Source organism: Varroa jacobsoni, unplaced genomic scaffold, assembly GCF_002532875.2.
Source record: "Varroa jacobsoni isolate VJ856 unplaced genomic scaffold, vjacob_1.0 scaffold_304, whole genome shotgun sequence".
Lineage (NCBI taxonomy): Eukaryota > Metazoa > Arthropoda > Arachnida > Mesostigmata > Varroidae > Varroa > Varroa jacobsoni.
This window is the reverse complement of record NW_019213206.1, coordinates 86,143-97,403: the sequence shown is the minus strand read 5'-3', so window position 1 is coordinate 97,403 and position 11,261 is coordinate 86,143. Positions and strand designations below refer to the sequence as shown.

The window sequence follows — 11,261 nt, the reverse complement described above, 5'->3', positions numbered from 1 at the left end:
TACTTATTCCTTCGGTACAACTCGCCGTCGGTAGAAACCAAACGGCAATTACAGGCAAAGCAACGGTTTTCTTCTGCTACTGCTATATAGTTTACTGTACGATTGTCGAACAATGCCTTGGCTTGTTTCGGTTCGTTGAAAGGGCCGCTGGGACGACGGAATAGAACCTGACCGGCGGCCGGGAAAAATATGAGGAAACGTGAAGAGCAGATAGAGGGAGCAATCGTCAAAAAAGGAAGATGCTATGCCCACATACTAACCCCGTGTAATGTCAGCTTTCGAGCTTTGCTTACCGCTCGCTGTTCGCCGGTTCTAGACCACGCGCCACCGGTACACAGGGAACAGGTCTGTGAGCAAACGGAAGCAAGCCCTTGAAACGGTAGGAAAATAGGCTCAGCGCGGCGTTAGCAAGTGGTTACGGCTGGAACGAAAACCAGGGACAATCCAGAGTCTCTAGCAGCAGCACGGGCATAGATGTGTGAGTGAACGCAAAAAAACTAGCAGGCGAACAAAGAGAAAAACGGGATCTATATGGGAAGTCGTATGAACACGAGGCAGGCGAAAAAAAGAAAGGAAAAGGGGCAAAGGGGAAAGAAGAAGTAAAGTGAGGCTGAAAAAGAAGACAAACGAAAATGTTCAACAGGACCACGAAACAGGGGAGAGAAACGACGAAAACTCCAACGAGAGGAGAGTGAGCGCTTTACTGCAGAAGGCGCGAAAGGAAGCTAGCAGAATCCGACGAGAGAAGAAAAGATGGAGACTAAAAAACGGCGGGTTCGGGCTCGGCCGACAAAATGGATGGGGAAAGCTAGAGGAAAGGAAAATTCCATTTCAAATCGAGCCCCGGGGGCAGAGAGACAGCTACAAATTTGCGTGGTTTGCTTTGCACTGCACAAGCACGGAGGGAGCTGTGGCAAACGCAATGAGGGGTTTCCCGGGGCATGTGGAAGAATGGGGGAACGTTAGGTTCAGCTACAGAACATTGAAGCGACAACAGCGAGTGCTTGCAGAAGCAGAGCCACGACCCTTCCTGCAAGCGTCTTCGCCAGGGAACCACGGTACGTTGTAGAGGGGGTTAGTATACCACCGCGGTTTGAAGCCCGGTTTCCCAGCTTAGTTGAAACAGCCGAATGGGCTGGCTTGCTTGCTTGCCACCATCCCTTTGCTAAACTACTCTCAAAGCCTTTACCACTTCCACGCTTCTGTTCCGCTAAAGCCACAAGAAGGTACGACAGACCGGCAAGAAACGGACCCCCTGATACGGTTAAGATGGCTGAAGCATCGGCAAAGGCAATGGCGGCTTGCGGGGTGAACCCTATTCTATTGCATTTCATTTCTCTGTCTTGTCGAAGCAGAAGCGTAGAGGACGCGAAGGAAAACTTGAAGAACGAAAGCGAACCCCGTAATGATGAAAGCCATGACGGTGATGGCCATGGTCCGATAGACTGCGAGTTAAAACAAGGACAAGTAGGCGGAAGCATTTTTAATAGAATAAATATACTCACAACTATTCACTGCTTAATATGCCCGCCTTGCTACAATAAACTGAATAATATTTATGTATAGTAACGGAATGGAATGAACAAAAAGCCATTTGTTCAATTGGAAGTGACATTAAAACGATAAGGATATACGTAACGTCTTTCGTCCCTACGTTGCGTCACTTGAAAGAAAAATCTCATTGTAAGTATCCAGCTTGTTATTTTCAATGGGTCATACAGAAATATGGAAAATGTGCTAAATTCTGACTCTGATACGGTCATGGACTTTGGAGTTGAGCAGATAAAACATAACTGCCCAGTGAACGATATTAATAGTCGAAATAACCTAAAAAATCTCTGAGCTCTAACCGAAAATCAAATCTGAATTTCATGATTTTGAGCCTGATAGCCTACCAAGCATGCCACAACGCCGCGGCGATCTAGCTTAGAGTGGTAACTGTTGTACCTCATAAATTAAGCTACGTTCTTGACGTTGGGCTCGTCTTGAGCCATTGAGTTATTCATACGATGATACCTTGAAGTTCGATGGTGTTTCTTCAAAATCGGTCAATCGCGGACGGGTAATAATCAGCAATGCTGACGAAGGGTGTCGCACGGGAACCAAAGCGCATTTTTATTAACTCAGATAGCTTGGATCAATTGATATAATTCATTATTTGGATAGTTAAAAAATTGGGCTTTCGCATATTGAAATGCTAGGTAAACACAACCAAGAAGTTCTTACAAGAAACGATCATAGTATCTTCAACTCTACTTTTAAAGGAGCCTTCTTTTTTACCCAACCTGCTCTATACCCGATATCCCACAATGCGTACAATCGTATGCTGTAATATAAAAAGAAAAACAGCCTAAAAAGCTGACTTCAAGAAGCAAAAAAGAAAAAAAAAACACCGAGTTATGTTCATAACGTAATTTTGAGTTCACTTGGTTTAGGAGTGATGATTCCTGGTAAGGGTTTCAGGCGGAACATAAGAATTTTATGTATGTCACAAATGAAAATGCGCCAGGCAATGGATCTAAATGTGAAATATTGGCTCTTTTCAGTTATGTTCTAGTCAGTCACAATAGTGTATTTTTCTAGAAGTTTACAAAAAGTTAACTATTTATAAACAAGTATCGAAACATCATTGCGAAACCGGTATAATGTCAATGGACGCTCAATCACTTGCCAAACTAAACAAAGCCGTAATAAGTCTGTCACTTCGACAACGCGTCACTTAGCCGATGACTGAAATTAGTTCCTGGGAAAATAAGGCATCTAGTTCGTGCTATGTCAAGTAAATTTTCAACTTATAATTCATGTTTTGGCACCGATGTCGACAATAGGGGGTATAATATAGCTTTCGTATCTACTGGCGAAAAGGGCTTTGCAATAACGATCACTGCCTAATTAGAAAATCATAGAATTGATTTAATAACTTTTAGAGAAAGTATGCAATTAGTCCTTTGGAAGAGCGCGACAAGCTGTTTGTACGTACAACATTCGGTAAACGCCACTAATTTTACACAGATTCGTGCTAGTAGACAAACATCCGACCATGAGTACTTCAGTAAACAATCATTTATAGGCTAGGATATAATGAAGATGAAAAGGGGTATAGACAAAAATAGCATAACGGAAAACACGAATAGGGTTTTGACACTTTTTGATAACAGCAAGTCTACAGCTGGTCAAGAAAAATAGGCTTCCAGTTGAAGCACAGCTGCGACCGCGTGCGCTGGCACTATAATAGAGGATATTGCTAATTAAAGTTTATGCTTCCGCTATTCAATTCATTCAAACAGAAGTATATATTATTGTTTTCTAGCATGTCACAACACTGGCTTAGACATTCGCACCTGAGGTTCATACGCGGCACCCATAGACACTTCACTACTGTTGATTTCTCCGCAAGAACTGACTTCATCACGTTGGTGCATTTCGGCCCCTGTGCTGACATGTCGTTTTTCACAGTGCCCATAAAATATGACTCCTATACTAGTCAGGTACGAAACGATGGCGACTCGACCTAGCCGTCGCATCTGTCAAAACAAACGTTCCCGTATGTACGATGCTCATGTTTTTGTTCATTTTCAACATCGGAGTTAGTTACCATACGCTAATATAAAAGCAGCATTTGTATTATTGTCTGCCGATACAAACGGATGTGTTGAAGCTGCAAAAATTTAACAAAAATCAGATTAAAATTTTTGTTCAATTACTCAGTTATCAATATTAGCTAACGAAATATAGTAGTAATTCTAATGAGGAACGCGCATGGCTTTTCATAATCTTTCACAGTAACCGCTGTCAATTACGGTTGGTATAAGACAATGCAGTCGGACAAAAAAACTACGAACCCCAACGTAACGGACACAGTAGCTTGCAGAATGTCGCGTAGTATAATATACGGCTTTAGAAAAAATGTTAGAGAAATACGATTTATGCGCGGCGGTCACGATTTATGCTATTAGCGGAAATCTGTGTGCTATTATTATGATGTGCAAGTTGAAAAAATCGATCATAGATTACATAGAATACGCGATAAAGCGCATCCGGAAAAATATCTAGAAATATAGCTATTTTTACCTATACTTTATCGCAAATATACTTTATTTGTTACCTGCAATCGTAGCTAGTCGAGTGAAGCATTCTGTCCTACCAAAAAATAATGTGTCGTTTAATTTTGATGCGATAGTTTCCCTTGAAAGAGAAAAAAATATTGGTATATTCCATGTGTGCATGGCACGATACGTTAGAAAACGACGTCTTAATATTACTAAACGGTGATAGAAATGCAGTTTTCGACTTGAACCATCTGTCCCTTCCGAAGTTTAGGGTGTGCGCCGATCCGTCGCCCATGTTACGATAAGTTGATGCAAGCTATCCTGGTGAGGAGCGAATAAATTTAACTTAAATATTTTCGGTTCGCCTGTGTAGTTTGCTGAACAAGGTAATAAAGATAGTAGTAGCGGCGAAAGTTATTTATTTAGGCTTCACGGTGACGTTGAATGACGGAAGACCACAGGTGCGTGATCATGTTGGGAGCGAATAAGGTAGTACGCATTTCTGGGAGAGCAAATGATCGTTTTTTTGGCAAAATTACATCTTCACCAAACAAGCTCGAACATTTTATCGTAAATACATGTAAGATCAAAGGCCGAAGATACACGGCTTTATAAACAATACGTATGCGGAACATTTACGCTGTATTTAACGAGTGCTTTTTTGTTGCATGAGAGAAATACAAGTAGGTAGGTCGGTCGAATGCGCTCGCACTCTGGTGATCTGAACACGAGTCAGTATTTTCCAGGTAAGGAGAAGGACTTCACAAAGATCTTTACAATAGCTAAGTCATTTCAGAACAATTTTAACCGCTATGATCGTCGTAGTCGATCCGATTGAACCTCCTATCGATCCGAAATTTCCTATCCTTCGTTATGGGAGTCGTTTCAATATACCTAAATTGAAATAGAACAACGCTCAGAAACGTGTGAACGATACCAGCATTACGCCGAATCGTGTGCGCTATTATTTGAAATCTAAAATAGAAACACTTTAGAACCTCATTTCCAACCTTCTCAAGTCGCGTCTCCTGCCATTGGCTACGAATAAATGTATTTGTAACAAACAGGGTCGAAAGTAGGACAGCTGTGTATAATATTAAGAAACATTTAGGAACAGCATCTTCTGGTACCTTATCTCTATGTATTGAAACTAGCTCTAGTTTTTATGCTACAGATTCAATATTTAACAATAGTATATAGTCAGGAAACTCCGAGAATAACTGCCGGATTGACCTGTGTTTTTGAGCGGTCGTAACCGTTAGCTTCCGTGGATGCCTAAATCGCACATAACTTAAGCCAGAACTAACTTATACGATTGTCACGTGTGTAACACCGCTAAAGCATACTATCCAATACGACTGCTTTGTGGCACGCGTACCCCCACCACAAAATATCTTCATTCTGTTCTGTGCTTGTTCCTAATGGCCAGAATGCTAACTGTACTTAACTAAGACGCTAAGGTTCTTAGTGAGTGACATGGCTAGAGCTTATATACTGTTGGCACTAACTTCACTATTGGCCTAGTTTTGTTGTCAGTTGCTGGATGGATTTCTTTCATCGGCGTCTTCGGTGGCGCCTAGTTGCTTATTTAATGGTGACCGACACCCAGTTTCCTCTATCTTGCCCGCCTGTCTCTTCTTGTCAGTAACATGAGAAAGTGAAGCTAGACAAAGGCAAAAATACAAACAACGGATAACGCAGAAGCATACCTGTTTGTCTGTGCGCATGACTTCGTGTTTGTAAGAGGTGGGTAGGGACGCGATCGGCGGTCGTGACGTCACTCGATGAGGAAAATGTTGGGTGCTCTGGCCGGTATCGATGCGTTTGATTGAGTAGCCAGTGAATTGTTTTGTTATTGGCTCGAAAGGTTTCGCTTGTTCATAGCACGTTCTTTTCGCACTTCTTCCTATTGCTCTAGTTGATTCTTCCTTTGTATCTTTTCTTGGTCCGCCAGTTGACAGCCTCTAATGCTGAGGACGGTGGGCAACGACCAAAAATTTCGAGGCCAAAAGCCCAAACCTAGGGACGAACGAAATTGTTGCTATCGTATTCTAAACTCAACCTAGGAAAGCAAGCTGCGTAGCGGCTGATAGACAGGTTGGTCGGGTGTCAGAGGCCTGCCGTTTGGTCAAACAGGTCCAAGCGAGGCGGTGGTAACTTCCTGCTCTTAGCACCGTTGCTGCCGCTTCTTTGCGAATTGTTGTTTTATTTTAATAATTTCCAGTGCATCGGTCACCAACAACACCGATTCTACTGCTTTTGCTTTGCTACTTTAAGTTACGACAACGCGACAACCATTATCATAATATTGAAAGCAGTTGTGCGGGTTAGATGGGAGCGACAAGAAGCAACATAGGTTGCTGTTTCTGTCCTGTGAAGAACAATCGTTGCCTCTGACCACTGGTCAAACCACGACTGATGCTACTAGTTCTAACCAAGAAGCCGCAGCGTCAAAACCGCAGTTGGGCTGAGGAGGAACAAGACAAAGCAGCAGCAGATATAGGAAACTGCAGTCATGCGGCGCTAGCACCGAGGAACAGGGGCTGGGGAGCACTGTCAGTTGTGGGATGTTCACTGCGAACTGTGGGAGAAAGGGGGTGAAATGTGGACGAACGAAACGCAGGGAGTGAGAACAAGTGGGAGGAATGGCAGCACGAATGGGATTTGGAGCGGGGGGATGACGTGTGGGATGAAGTTGTTACTGCCGCTGCCGTTGAGGCCAAAGCTGTAGTCGTTTGCGGCCGTTGACTCCGGCGCAAACCGCCCGCGGCTAGATCAGCGGCGCTGGCTGTAGCAGCAGTGGCCCATGGGCACCGAAAATAAGGGGGTGAAAAAAGGACATAAGGATACACGGCTGCAGGGTACATAATGGCCCCTTCTTTTAAAGCGTCTTTCTGCCTGCTGCCTGCTTGTTCCTCTTGAAGGCCCGCTAACCAGCCAATAGTCAGTCCGGCCCCCTGGGAACTGGCTAGCTGACTTGTCGAGATAGTCAGCTTTGCAACACACGCGTACGGTAGAACTCGCCGCCACTGTCGTTGTTTTGCTCCTATATTACCAGCAGAGCTACCACTACCATCACCAACTATCCCATGTGTTAACCCTCGCCCCGCTTCCCGTTAGGCGTTCTCCTGCCGCTCTGCCCTCGGTATTGTCTTTTGCCCTAATAATCGCCACCTCTAGACTTTAAAGACCTCCTTCGCTAGTTATTCTCCGTTTGGCTCTGTGTCTCAACTATAACGTAGCTGGTTGGTCGCTCTTTCCTGGATGCCTCGATCTTCACCGCGCACGTTACCCCTCACTGTAGCGGACCATCGATGCTGGTCTTGATACCGCTGCTCCTACTGTTCATGGTACTACTGCCGGGGGCACCCCTGCTGCCGCCGATGTGGACAACGCTCAAAAGAAGAAAGGGAAGAAAAAATAGCCCTTGACTCTTTCGTCCACTAGGCGATGCCCGGCTCAATGCTGTTGCTCTGTTTCTTAGGGTATGGTGGTCCTTGGTCCCTTTTTTTTGGTTTATTTCACTTAGAGGTTGTGGCGGAGATGGCGAGGATAGAAGCAGTTCGTTCCTGGTGCCTGTCTCGCCGTCTTTTCTGCCACCTTCGTTCATTCCTTCGTTTACTTGAAGCTGCTTTTTATGTTCAAGTAATAAATATCGCAAAAAGGAAAGCGGCCAGAGCAGAACAGGAGAAGGACAGGCAGAAAAGGGATACCAAGTTACAGTGCCACTAGTGGTATCTAGGGGTCAGTTGGTTGCTGGCTTGGTTGTGTTCCTGGTGAGCACTTTGGTCAAAAAGGTAGCAGGGGGCGATCTATAAGCCTGGCTCATTGACTCGGTGCTAGTGGTAAAGGCGACAGTGACGCGGTGGAGACTGCGCAGGCAGCGGATGAAGCAACGAATGAACTCAGGTCGGCAGCGAGAACAAAGAGAGTTGCTGCTTCTATCACCTTTAACAGGCTACAAACAGTAGGAGTAACAGTAAGACTCTGTCGTCGAACGATACCGAGCTCAACGTACGATCACTGTTGAGGCTAGGTCCGGAACCGCTGTTATCAGAGCCTATATCAGAGCTACGGTGGAGCCTAGGCTAGGTTCAGTTTACCTTGCTCCAGCCTGTCCAGTTGTCCGCTAGTGAGTCACTGCCAGGCTGGCTTTCTAGCTAGCAACTAGGATTTGTTGGCTGGAGGTACAATGTGCACAACATACATATATACACACATACGCATATAAGTTTTTCGGTCACACGTACAATGTGAAGGGAGTGGCTACGCCGGCGACGACTACAAAAACGATGCCGGCCTCGTATCGCCATTAAGACCATGACGGTGGCGTCGTCGTCAAAACAGGTCACGAGCGGCAGGCAAGGGGTATCTTACTGGTGATTCGCCGCAGCGATAAGGTTTCCTCTGAGATCAGTGATATATATATAGTGTACGTGGCTGGTAATGCTAGGGGGTATAGGCACCTTCGAGGTAACGGAAGCAGAAAGGCTTCCATTCTTATCGTACAGAAGGGCAGAAGGGCACTCGCATCGGTTGCGATACGCGACACGTTAGCTTGGATAAATTTTGTTCACTTCGCCTTTGCGACGGCTTAGGGATAAATGCGCTTAGGTCAAGACTAACGTTTCTCGCCGACCTCGTAACTTATTTTGGTCTGACAACACTGGTAAAGCAATCGACGGACCTGAAATTAACCTGAGTTCCTGTGAGAGAAAACAGAATAGATAAAAAGAAAGGACTTCTCTTTGATTTTGCTGGCCAATGCTGCCTTCACCTATGGGAAACTACGGAAAAATGATAAAATATAATTAATCCCTCCCTTGCTTTCTACATGTCTATATTAATCCAGAGAGAGAGAGAGAGAGAGAAGGGAGTGAAATATATAGCAACTGTGGTTGAAAAGAAAGATAATTTTTGTCTCTAAATTACACGAACCTGTTAGCTAAAATTCATATTCGCAGCAACGAAATTAGGTCGTATTTTGATGTATTTCTTTTTACCGTAGTGGACTTCAGGATACTGAAAAGTGTTTAGAGAACTCTCAGACTTTTTTATCTTCGCAATAATTTTCAAAGCATTGTGTCGGCATAGTTGTTCCGGTAGCTATTTCTGACTCGACACCTAAATACCTATTCTGTTGGCAGTTGAAAACATGAAGCTGCAATGTCTGAAAAAATCGTAGTATTTAACTATCTCACAATATAATAAGAATGATTAGTATAATTAAACAAACCTTAATCAATTGCCTCGTTAAACTACTCTGATCGAGTACATAGAAGGGTCTACAATTTTTGCTCCTTGTTGCTTCTTGTCCCGTTCAGCGATTACTCTGAAGATAACTTCACGTTCTTCAAATTATCATGCCTAGTTTCGTTAAAGTCATCCCCTGTTCCGTACCATCGGCCTGTACCATAGTTGCTTTCCTAAAGCACGCCTTCCTCACAATTGCAACACCCTTTCTCTTTACCCCTCAAGCCGTTTCAGCTAGTCGCCGCTGCAGCTTCTGAACTTTTGAGTAGTTCGCTGCGTGTCGTTTCTGCCTGAGGAGCTGCGTTTTCTGCGGCGGCCGCGGAACTTTGTAAGCCGCAGGCAACAGGTGCTGTTCGATGTAGCCGGCTTCACTTCTGTCGATCTTACCGGTCAGTTGGGCTAACCTCTTTTAGCAGTGTTACCTCGCTGAACATGTCGGCCGCGCTGACTGCTAGGCCGGACCTCCTTGATAGTTACGGTTCCATGCTTCGGATTCTAGCAAGCTAGAAAAATCCGCAGTGTTCACTGGAGAAAGGAAGGTTCGTGGCCTGGCTTCGTTAGCTGGTCAAAGTAACCTCCTGTCTTTCCTAAGGGAAAGGGGTCCGTAGCGTTGGAACTGGTTGCAGTAGTATCTTCGCGCGTTGAAAGACGAGGTGTCCTATACTGGGAAACGGCAGTTACAGGCTAGAACTGCCGAACGATCGTCCAACGAACAGCTAGTGAACGACCAGGCTGTGAGGCAGTAGACACAAACTGTGCGGGATGGGTTCTGTGGGGTTGTGACACGACGGTATGCGATTCGCGGCGGCGGGAAGTTAGGGGTGACCAGAGAGACACTATGCCGTTGGTAACGACCTCGCACCCCGCAAAACTGGCGGTAGCACTCTTTGAAGCCAGGCAGTTGCCAGCAAGCCAACAATCCGGCAGGCGACAGCCAGCAATCTTCGCCTCGGTGACAGGCGTGCTTTCGCCCACGGATTTGCCCCCATTATTGGTTGGGTACTCTTTCAAACCATTACCAATTCACGCGCCATTTCACCAATACACTCTCTCGCCACCGGTGGCCGCAGCTCCTTACAAGGCTACCATCCAACAACGAGGCGCTTCCGTATCCCCGTACAGCAGCGCTCCCTTGTCCATTCATATTTACGTAGGGTGCCATTGCCACCATGCGGACAGGCCTCTACTAGCGACTCTGATACAGTATTGCTTTCCGTGGCTGGAATTGCTGCAGTCCTATTGCGGCCGATGTCGATTTGACGATGCCGAGCTCGCCGACAATAAGAAACGAAGAATCGAAATCAGACCAACGCTCGCAGAGATTGCTTAATCTACAATCGTTATAGGTTGCAACGTGTATAAGCCATTAAACACGATAAACCATCCCAGTGTGTCTAGCAATGTTCTGATACTGAAGATATACTGTACATAATAAAGAGACGTGTTAGAAACATCGGGTATTCGTATCAAGCGATGTAAAAAACAGGTAAACCATGTATCATGCCCATGTATTAGAAATTAAGGTAAGCGGTACCTATTCAACTACGTCAAGCAATATGAGTGGTAACGCTGTTATCGAATAGAATATACTAGTAAACATAGTTTCCATTAAGTAGAACTTCTTGCGCTCCAGTTATGAGAGGGATATATTCCACAGATATAAAGTTAGTGTAAGTTAGACGGACTAGATAAATATATATTTGTCGACGTACTCTGATGTGGTTACATGGAGGTCACGAAAGGCTTGGCAACCAATTATGGATTAGACTTCCTATTGATGCTCTTGACGCAGTCTGAAATACCTTTTCAATTGAATTTTACCTTTTTTATGAGGCTATCGAACTATCGGTCCTAAAAGGTATAACCAAATGTAAAAAGGTTGCGTCTATTAAAAAATCTACGACCTAATATATAGAATACAGCAGTAATCAACTTATATATTTGATGGGGGAAATCGAA

General features: G+C 44.7%; 1 long non-coding RNA gene across 3 annotated transcripts in view; it reads right to left on the bottom strand.

Moving 5' to 3' along the window:
• Nucleotides 1-11,261, bottom strand: part of LOC111259196 (uncharacterized) — a 40,036-nt gene that overhangs the window by 21,330 nt on the left and 7,445 nt on the right. Inside the window, exon 2 of one of the 3 annotated variants that reach the window (XR_002679480.2) lies at nt 3,342-3,524. The exons of 1 other annotated variant lie outside the window; for it this stretch is intronic. This is a non-coding gene — a long non-coding RNA (uncharacterized LOC111259196). Of the gene's footprint in view, nt 1-3,341; nt 11,256-11,261 lie in introns of those variants that run through there. One more of the 3 variants, XR_015310476.1, reaches the window with a different exon arrangement.